Source organism: Paramormyrops kingsleyae, chromosome 12 (genome assembly GCF_048594095.1).
Source record: "Paramormyrops kingsleyae isolate MSU_618 chromosome 12, PKINGS_0.4, whole genome shotgun sequence".
Classification (NCBI taxonomy): domain Eukaryota; kingdom Metazoa; phylum Chordata; class Actinopteri; order Osteoglossiformes; family Mormyridae; genus Paramormyrops; species Paramormyrops kingsleyae.
The window spans coordinates 13,483,008-13,494,425 of record NC_132808.1 but is presented as its reverse complement, the minus strand read 5'-3'; the positions used below and the strand labels follow the sequence as shown (position 1 = coordinate 13,494,425).

The 11,418-nt window shown below is 41.0% G+C and overlaps 1 long non-coding RNA gene across 1 annotated transcript; it reads right to left on the bottom strand.

Moving 5' to 3' along the window:
• On the bottom strand, positions 1-1,083 carry LOC140593514 (uncharacterized). The gene is made up of 3 exons (XR_011993914.1): positions 753-1,083; positions 437-548; positions 1-270 (listed from the first exon to the last, which is right to left on the bottom strand). It is a non-coding gene; the product is annotated as an uncharacterized lncRNA (long non-coding RNA).
• Between the last annotated feature and the right edge of the window lie 10,335 nt (positions 1,084-11,418).

Genomic DNA, 11,418 nt, shown 5'->3' with positions numbered 1-11,418 from the left:
TATAAGTGCAAATGAAATTTGACTACTTTTAAAAAAATATATAAGCTGAAGATATTGAAGTATAATGCAGCAGAAGTTTAAATGATTTGGATGATAGCAAATAAAGTTATATGAGAATTAAAGCAGAAGCTGAAATGTAATAAAAATTAATTTTTCATGTTTTGCCAGTTGGACAGGAGGCATTACTGCTGATCCAGCTTCTGCTTGACCTGCTGAAACCAAGAAGAGCTGGGATCGACACACAGTTGTTTGTCCCTTTTGGTGTAAAGTCTGAAAATTGAAAAATAAACATGGGTCTTCTCACTTATTACAATCTTTCTTCATATGTATCGATCCCTTAAGTAAAAATCATATTTTAGAAATTTTGCACACAACAACCTTTAAATCACAAAACAGTAATAGGTCAAAACAATACATGAAAAGAGTAAATATTTACATAATTCCAGGTTTAGGGCAGTCTGATCTGGTCCCTTCATATCCAGTTATCAGCTCCATCTTCAGTTTTCCAGGAAAAAATGTAAAACAGCACTGCTCTGGTCCACTGCCATCTGGAGAGATATGAAGAACAGAAAATGTATAACAGGCTACATACAAAATATATACAGCCACTCTGAATATATACATGAAAAATGCACACAAAAAAGCTGTATTCACATCTCAATCTCACAATTGGGTCCATAATCTTTATGAATCATTAAAATCTAAGATGCCGACAAAGTCCTGATAAAAGCTGTGAGATGCTGCAGACTTACTGTGAGCCAGAGTGGAGGACAGCAGCACTGTCACCAGGAGGAAGAAGGCAGAGATCTGATGGGGCTTCATGATTCCACTGGACGTTTGTCAAGATCAGTGTCACTTCTGCAGCTAAACTGAGGCCAGCAGAGTCGAACCACGTCCTTTTAGAGGGGTTGTGTGACAGGTGGTGGCAGGGGTGGGGTGGATGAAAACTAAAAGAAAAAAACATATGTAGCATTAATGCACCTCAAATAGTCTGACCACAAACAAGACCAGGGTGAATTTGCTGGGACTGACATCACATGCATTCTGAACACTTCCTTTAAGATACAGCAGATATTAACATTAGCTACAGTGCATGTTTGCTATTGGCTGTTTTCCAAACCACACAGAGCCACACTGAATGGATGTAGCCCTACATATGGTATATGTAAGAGAAGCAATGGCCCCCTCTCTTGGTAAGTCCTGGTATAAACACACAAGTGGCTGCTCAAATTATACATGTGTTCCAGGGCCATAACAAATGGAAGATGCGCCATAAATGTATTCTCTATCAGTACATATTGTGTAATATTAGGACATACTGCATACGAAAAGCCTACTGCACCTTCTTCAGAGTCTGTACTATCATTTACTCGTAAACTTGCTATAGTGAATTGTTCGGAAAAAAAATCTGTAAACAGGGAAATCCACTTGTATAACCTCCTTATTCTCAAATGAAAGCGTTCTGAAGGGGAAAAGGCCATATTCTATATTTTATTCATTACTAGCAGCATGGTTTGAATTACGGGGGAGCAAAGAGGAACCCGGCTCCCCTGAAAAGGACAGCAGCTCCTTGAAAGCCTCCCTAAGGCCTTCAGGGGGAGCTCTGAAAGTGTCCACTTTTCTGTTATGGGTTATATTTTATTTTCTGTACAGTAGGGTTCCTAAAATAAAATAAATAATAGTATAAGTTGTATATAGTATAAAGTACATAACTTTGTAGAAAATATATGCTATAAAATAGGGTTCCCCAAAAGCCACTCTGTATTTTGTTGCCTATCTTGTCGATTATGGGTTAGCTGTGCCTGGCTTTAGTGCACGGAGCTCACCATGTATTTTGGTTCCCAAACCAGATGGGATCGCCGACTCCAGAGGGTTAAAGCCGCTGAGATCTTTGTATTTGTGATGCCTGATAGTTTCATGCAGTACTGCATGATGGCTTTTGGGTTACGGAATGCCCCGGCAACATTTCAGCGCCTTATGAATATGGGGCTGGTGGCTATGCCGAACTGCGAGGCGTACCTTGATGATGTAGTGATATATTTGGCTTCTTGGTCTGAACATGTGCAGTCACTCCATGCAGGGTTTAAACGATTGTTTGATGCTTCACTCACATTGAATTTGGCCAAGTGTGAGTTTGGTAAAGCTACGGTAAGTTACTGGGGAAACGAGTCGGTCAAGGTCAAGTCCGTCCACTAGAGGCTAAAGTCTTGCTTTCTCCAAATTTCCCATTCCAACCATTAAGCTAGAACTGCGTAGATTTCTTGGAATCATTGATTATTATGGCAGGTTCTGTAGAAACTTCTCTGATGCTTCTGACTAATCTGCTTGGTAAAATGAAAACCCCTTGATTGATCTGCAGATTGTCAGACTGCGTTTGAAAATGCTAAGGTGTTACTTTGTAACTTCCCAGTTCTTGCAGCTCCAAATTTTCATCTGCCATTCAAGCTTAAGGTGGACGCAAGTGCTACTGGAGTTGGTGGTGTGCTTTTATGGGAGGATACTGATGGGCTTGATCACCCCATTTGTTGTTTTTCAAAAAAAGCTTTTGAAACGTCAGTGGAATTACAGCACCATTGCAAAGGAAGCATTAGCTCTCCTATTATCCTTGCAACATTTTGAGGTCTACATTGGTTCAATCTCTATTCCTGTTGTGGTTTACACAGATCATAATCCTCTTGTCTTTCTCTCCAGGATGAAAAATGCGAATCAGCATCTTATACGCTGGTATTTGTATTTGCAAGGGTTTAATCTGGAGATCAGGAAAAAAAAAGGAATTTGATAATGTATTGGCACCCTGTCCTGTTCTTATTAGTAGAATCTGTTTTGGTGATCAACTGTAGGTGTTGATTTTTGGTGGTGGGGGTGTTATGTCTCAGTGTATTTGCGGTGCTTTGCTCTGTGACTGCGTTGTGTTGCAGGACATTCCAGTGATGGCGGTGGTTAATTGTTCCTGTTCCTGCCATTGATGATTGGGTGCGCGGCTGTATAAAGGGGTGCTGTTCCCTTGAGAGAGGACACTGCGCTCTTCCAGTCACGTTTTGTCACATGACCGCTTTTTGCTTATGTGAGAGACAGGCATTGGCGTTATGCCTTGTTGTTTTTGTTATTGGGTCTTATTTTTCCGTCTTTTGTTATACGAGCCATTATTTGTATTATTTGTAATAAACCTTTTGTTTTGCTGATTATTTTGTTCGTCGTGTGTTGGAGGGTTTTTGCCGCCTCCTTTCCTTTGTTAAGGTCTCCTAACCCTAGACTGGCACTTAACAATGCTGAAAGGACAAAAGGACCAAGACTGTGTCCCGGATGGGTTGGGTCCTTGCTGATGTCGGTTGTCTTCTTACGCAGGTGGCTACCATACACCGGGTCCACATTCAGAAACTCAGTTCCTGTGATTCTCTGAGCAGGTTTTGCCACCTGGACGAGGACCTTTCTGTTTTCTGAGGTGCAGCTGGCGCACCTCTCAATGGCAAAGAGGAGAAGGAAGCTCTCTATGCTGCTGCAATAAAGTTTACCAGGAACTGAGGGAGGAGTCCAGCTTGTTTCCTAAAGATGAAGAGCCTCAGTTGGCCTTTTTTCAGAAGGTGGCACCTACTCCCCTCTGTTACTCCCCTAATAATGTCCCCTTCAAGGGTATCACCTGTACAAAGGCTGTTTCGGGGGTTTTACTCCTCGCCTCTAGCGAAGTGACACATTGACATATTCAAACCCTTTACACAATACTTAGTAGCTGCCTTTGCAGTGAATACAACCTGGAGTCTTTGTGGGTATGACATGACATGTTTTGTACACCTGGATCTCCTTCGGCCTGTTTTAGCTTTCTATTCCTGTCTCTTATGTTAGACGGGTCGGTCCCAACTCGTGTCTTAAATCAGCCATAAACTACCCTCAAAACAATTATCATCCAATTTGTTTCTTACCTCTTGGTTACATTGTTAGGTTTCCTTATCCATGAAAAGATTGGTTTTAATATTTTTGGTGGTGCTTTTATGCATTTTAAACTTAAAAAGGGATCGGTGCTAACCCTGACAGCAACCAAGTCAAAAAGCCTTGATGCAGTAAACAAATTAATGTGGTGCTTTTGTGTATTTTAAATTTAAAAATGGGTTGGTGCCGACTCTAACACCATAGGAAGGTTAAGGATTTTCTGCCATTCTTTTTGGAATTCCAATATCACCAGCTCTTTCCTGTCTTGTTAATTAGTCCTGTATATGTAAGTCCACATTCGAGTTTGTTTCCCAGTCCGGTTATTATTGTTGCCTGTGTTGAGTGTGTTTTTGCCCGTTATTAAATCCCGTGTTGCCTGAATTCCCGACTCCAGCGCCTGATTCCTTGGTCTGTGCCCAGCGAGTCTGTAGCAAGAACACACATATGGATTCTTTCATGCAACACTAAAGCCAATTTGGGCTCAGTAAAAGCCCCAGCAAAAGACACATGAAATCCCATGTGCAGTTTGCAAAAAGGCACCTAAAGAACTGACTGTGAGAAACAAGATTCTCTGGTCTGATGAAACCAAGATTAAAATGTTTATTCCGAATGTCAGGTCTGAAATCAGATACCACTCATCATCTGTGCAATACCAACCCAGTGGTAAAGCATGGTGGTGACAGCATCATGCTATGAAGGGAAACAAGTCAGAGCTAAGGGAAAAGTAGAATGTTGATGTCTTTAACAAAGACTTGCTGCAGAGCGCTCTAAACCTCAGACTGGGCCAAAGCTTCCAACAGGACAATGACCCTAAGCACAGAGCAGAGACAATACAGAAGTGGCTTAGGGACAATTCTGTGAATGTCTTTGAGTGGGCTGGCCAGAGTCTGAATTTGAACCCAACTGAACATTTCTGGAGTGACCTGGAACTGGCCGACCTCTGACAGCCCCCACCCAAGATGACAGAGCTTGAGAGGATCTGCACATGAGGTAAATGAGGGGGCGTGGCACACAGGAGGAGACCATGACAGTTCTTTAACACAGATACCATGTTATTGTAATTCCAATTCAACCACAAATTGTAATTTACAAATGGTTTTAATGAGCCTGTTACTCTAGGAAACTAATGACCACTTAAACCGACTTAAGATGCGCTGTTTGTAATTAGGAATGGAACTGCTGTAAAACATCTAAAATTGTCATTATCTGATGATGCATGCATGCTATGTAACAATGCGAATAACCAACATGTACAGTGTAATTTTAATTATGAAATAATTAATGCAGATCGTATGATGTGTAAACCTTCAGATTACAATGTCATGTTGGGTATCAAAATAACAGAGAAATTCTCATAAACTTGAATCTGATCATGGATTATCACAAAACTGTACACATGAAACACATGAATAGAAATTAGCTCTTAAGTTGCTTCAGTGTACGGTCGTAAATCTGCTGGACCACTAAACACAGCCCTGGATCAGGACCCCAGTCGGATGTCCCAGATAATTTCCTATGATCAGTATTCATGGACTTCAGACATTAAAAGTCACACACCTCAGATTACTCTAGAGGTAGAGCAGAAGCAAAAGACTGAAGATACCTGCCTGTAGACCAGCTGCAGCGAAAGGGGGGAGAAAACCTGCGAACTAGAAAGAAACTGCAAATTACAATAAAGCCTCCAGATGCAGGGAGTCATTCCAGATCTCTCCAGGGACAGGGATAGAAACATAGGAAGGGGACATAGGGGACATGCCTGGGAAAAACAGAGGCAGGACAGGGTATTAAGAGAGGGACCAAGGCATGACTGGAGAAAGCAGGAAATGTCCTGGGAGTCTCCTGGACCCTGGGGAGAGGCAGTGGACATGAGAGGTGGACCCCCCTGGGCTCAATCACTGGCGAGGCGGGGACTGCAGGGCCTGAGCAGGAGTGCACCATGGATCCTGTCCCCATGGCATCTGCAGGAGAGCTGCCCGAGTGGGGCAGCGTCAAGTGAACGATAGTGTGCTCAAGTTCTTTCGATCGATGGACCTTAGCCAAGTTTTCTGTAGCCTTCCGGCAGCTCTTCGGTCTCTTTGCCTTGATTTGTACGATCCGAAGGTATACAGAAGGAACTTAGATTTGGGGTTTTCTTGCTGCTGTTGTCACTCGCACCCCGGTAAAATGGCTGCCGCTCATTTTCACTTATGCGTACCTTGGACAATGACATCAGCTTAATACGACCTATTGCAAACAGTCATATTAACCAAGGCAGGGAAGACATGCCTACCTTCAGTGTGCCACACCATGCGTATAAAGTGTAATGCCCGGTACACACTGTGTGATTTCAGCAATCTTATAAAATCATTACCGATCACACTGTGCGATACGGATCTAATAATCTTGGCTATGACAGGTATGCAGACTACGACGACAACACCAAGTCAATCATAAGATACGGTGAATAGGACAACAAAACAAAATGTAAACACTGACAGCATGCGTAAACACTGACAGCATGCGTAAACACTGACAGCATGCGTAAACACTGACAGCATGCGTAAACCCCACAATGAATCACGAAGTGTGTACCGCACTTTAAAGCCACACTAGCATTTCTGATCCCGTTGACAGAAAATGTGCCGTCGTCCTTCAATATGCTAAGGTTATTGGTAATTTATGTTAGGTCTGATATTAGCACCCCCGACATGCTATGTCGTATTGAGTTTTGCAAATTCACTAACTAGCTATAACCCCTGGGCGATGCAGCCTTACCACTCTGCTAACCCATTTTATTTTACAGTGCTACTCCGTGATTTGCGATTGAAAAATTGACTTAAACAGAGTGATTACACAATCAGCTGAAATTTCATTTCCTGTCTGATGCAAGAACTGTTCAGATAAAAAGTAAATGGAACCATTTATTTTTGCAAGTATATAAAATGTTTGTATCATAATGTAATCTTGAAGCGTCACGGAGTGGTCAAATCACTCGTAGTTTATCTTGTTTTGTCTCCCAAAAAGTTTATATTATGAACACACATTAGAATTTAATAACTGAAGGCTGAGTTTTAACTTTTTTTTTTTTTTTAATTTTAGGTATATTTTATGTAACATTAATGTTATGACTTGTTACACTGAGGGAATCTGGGTTTTCACTGAGTATGAAGCATGAAGCATGAGTATGAACTGAGTATGTCATTCTTAAGCCGTTGTTTAAAATCATTATTAGGCCTATATGGAATGTATGGTACTGTATGTTTGATATATTTATTAAATTGATCAATAAAAATCATGTTAATTCATGTATTGCAAGGAGTTTGACAGTAGTCAGTGTTTAGTACTGCTGTAAGGCAAACACTGCCAGGTTACAAAATTTGAAAACGGTTAATGGTTGAGAATATTCATTCATAATTTAGAAAAGTAATGAAAAAGTAATCAAATGTAATTAGTTACATTACGTTCATATAGTAATTGAAATAGTTACACTACTGTTACATTTTAAAAAGAGTAACTTGTAATTGTAACAAATTACATTTCCAAAGTAATCTTCCCAACACTGTTGGGGACCAGAGAAGTGAAGACACATCCCTTATTTCTCAAAATGATAGTGAATGAGCCACTGAAATCCCTCACCTTTCACTATAGAGAATGCCTAATTGTCCAATGCAATCATCTCCATTATTGTAATAGCTGTCTTCAGCTCTATGTCGGGGGACCAGCCCATGACAGCTAAGCCCCTCTTATTATGCAGGTTCTAGATTCCCAGTTATGGACCACAGCTCCAATGACACTTAAAACATTTCATTTCCAGCACAAAAACCATGTAGTAGGTAAGCTTACTAATGACAAAAAATAGTACAGTGGTACCTCAGTTCTCGAACTCATTGGAACTGGAATTTCTTAAAAGTCGAACCAGCCAGTTGGAAAAAAAATTACCTAGAACTCGACCTGAATCTCAGAAGTCAAACCGAGAACGCCGACCTAAGATAACTTGTACACGCGGGGAAATGAGTCATGCGGAACGTTTCTCAGCAAAACACAAAGGGTAATGCTTCAGTCTCAGCCTTGCATTCGCTGTGATAGCAGCGTGCATGTTTATACTTGCTGAATACATATATTTAGACAATGATAGACAGTAACAGTAATTATTATAATAAAATACATTTAAAAATAAAGATTTCTTATTAATTATTTTAATATTAATAATAAACCATTAATATATTTTATTATAATAATATTGTCGTGCCAAGCAGGGACGGAACGGAGACAAAGGCGCAGACGTCAGGGTATCGGGGAATACGGGGTTTAATTACAGGTAAGGCAGGCAAAACGCAGATGGACAATACAGTGACCGGACTGGGGAAACAAACTGAAACGCGGAGTAAATACAGAGGACTAATGACAACAACCAGAAACAGCTGATCACACGGGGATTCCACACAGGGTTAATGAGGGGGTGTGGCACACGGAAGGAGCAGAAGATCGGGGCAGGACACATTATTTTTTTAACTTTACACATTGTTTGGATATATTTATTTTCTTACTTTACAAATTACTGTTTTGATAAATGTGCTTAGATGTGTTTAGTACAGTATATGCTCTTCTTGTTTTATCCGGTTCATTTTGTGTTTAAATGCTAAAAAAAACATATTTAGGTGTAATTTTTTGAGGCCGGGAACCAATTAATTGGTTTTCCATTATTTCTTATGGGGAAAATTCGATCAGAACTCGAACTTTTTAGGATTCGATCCGGAGTTCTGAACGGATCAAATTCGAGTTCTGAGGTACCACTGTACAACCAAAAAAAATCCCAATGCTGCCACATGATAATAGGAAATGACAATATCAGAAATAATGTATAAATAATCTCTAATTACATGGGCCCATGATAAAACTCCCTGAAGGAAATCCCAATACGTTCTATTAATCAGGTCGTCAGCAGGTCCCTTGCACGTACATTGCACAGTCTTGAACCAGATCAGCCCGACTTCACACGCCACCCATCAGATACTTAAGGGGGAGGCAGCAAGAGAATACAAAAGAAACTAAGCACACACACACACACACACACACACCATCGTCCAGTCATTCACACAAATATAAATAAAATCATTCCTTTAGAAACACATAAGGATTTGTTATAAAACCAATATATAAACACAGAACCACCTTGTGCTCAATTTGACGTCTTAAAACTTTGCGCCTATAGACATCAAATATTAACGCCTACAGACGTTTTAAGACGTTTTGGCCTCGTTGGCCTTCCATAGGGCCAAAATGTCTTAAAGCTTTACACTTATTGACGTGAAATATTAACACCTACAGATATCAAATTTGCACGCCTGCAGACGCAAAAAATCAACACGTCAAATTTGCACACCTGTAGACGCAAAAAATCAACATCAATTTTTCACACCTTCAGAATAAAAAAATTAACACGTCAATTTTTCACGTTCACATACGTAACATTTTGCCCTCTATATACGTCCATATAGCCCGCTGATGTGTGCTGACGTCGACAAAGCCACCCTTTCAAAATAAAAGCACTGCCAACTCCTGTCCACAAGCGCCTTAATCGAGCACTGTTCCTGATCGTTCAGATTCAACACACTGGGTAGCCTGTGCGTAAAATGTAACAATGAAATGGTGAGTATGAATAGATTAACACAAGGACTCTCTGCGGATCCTCATACAATCGCTGGTGTCAGAAATAGCAGATGGAGCTACAGTTACTCAACCCGGTCCGCAGAGTGTTCAGGGGGACAGTCAGGACAGGACAGTCACTTGTCAGCTGCCTGTTGTAAGGAAGGTTCCTTACAGTAGCCAAGTGCACTTTCTATTCTGTCATCACTGCCACTGCTGCCTGGTGATTTATCATCAAACTTCTCTGCAGTTTGTGTCTCTTCTGGACTTCATCTGTAGTACATTTCTGCTATATTCAGCAGGGTTTAACCCATCCATAACTTTACTAATTCCACTGTATATACTAACTCCTATATACAGCTCTGGAAAAAATTAAGAGACCACAGCAGTTCTTTTTTCCTTTATTTCTTAATTTGTGGGTGTGGGTCTGTGAATAATAATATGTGGGACTTCAGTCCTACTTTTAGGACCCTGGTACGAACTGTCCTAGCAGTGCACTTCACACCTGCACTTAATGTTTCCTTTTGAAGGTCACTTGATGTCATTCTCTGATTCATGATAAACTGTCAGATAAGCTAACGGTCATCTCTGGCATTAGAAAGTTGCTTCTGCCCTTTACCTGGCTGGTTTCTGGTCGTTCCCAGTGTCTCCTGCTTCACCTTATTCTTCTCTACTGCTGTCTTAGACATTTTGAACCTAGAAGTAACCTGCTGCTCAATGTAGCTTCTGCCAGCAGAACCAGGATTAAACCAGGATTAAAAAGTACAGATTTTTTTAACAATATAGACTAGTCTCTTACTTTTTTCCGGACCTGTATATATACAGTGTATTACCTGCTGCTGTATTTGTCTCAGAAAGCAGCCTTTTGTTATGAGTATGATGCTTTTGGTGATGAAAGAAGCATCAATGTAGCCGAACACTGGAGATTTATTCATTCATTCATCCATTTGCCAAACCCCCTTATCCTATGCTGGGTCATGGGGGTCCGGAACTTACCACAGAAACAACAAGCACAAGGAAAGTAGGCAGGGAATAACCTAGGATGAGGCGCCGACCTATAACACTGGTATTGTCTGAGTGTCTGTTTTTGTGTCGTACTTCTGTGTGCTCTGCATTCCCTTGGGGTCTGTGTGTAATTATACTATTTCCGAGGGGGAAATATGCCAGTAGATGTGTAAATACTGTTTTATTAAATAAAGCTCTGTAAATATACAGCTAACTGAAGTGACTCTGAGTGCTTAATCTTTCCATGCTGAGTCACACATGGCTGCCCTGGTTCCTGTCTCAGGTGCCTGATTCAGGTGTGATAAACAGAACTGAGCCTGTGATCAAACCACTGGCTGCTTAGCAGCTCATCATACTGTCACTATATTGAGTTACAGGTCAGTAGAAGTCATTCCTCAAAATGTAACAAACTGTGAACAGTCCTTTATGCATCGCATAGATGCTTGACACATACCTGGCCATACTCATACTACAATAAAAAGCAGGATTCATTGACCAGGCGGCCTTCTTCCACTGATCTATGGTCCTGATCGATCATTTGCATGGCCATTGTAGGCTCTTTGGACAGTGGACTGCGGTTAGAATGGACCCTCTGAATGGGGTTAGCATGGACCCTCTGAATGGGGTTAGCATGGACCCTCTGAATGGGGTTAGCATGGACCCTCTGAATAGGGTTAGCATGGACCCTCTGAATGGGGTTAGCATGGACCCTCTGACTGGGGTTAGCATGGACCCTCTGAATGGGGTTAGCATGGAGCTCTGAATGGGGTTAGCATGGACACATGGATTTATGTGTCTGTTTTCCATGCATACATTTACATTATTCATTCTAATATTGAGAAGAATGTTATTTTGCAAATTAAA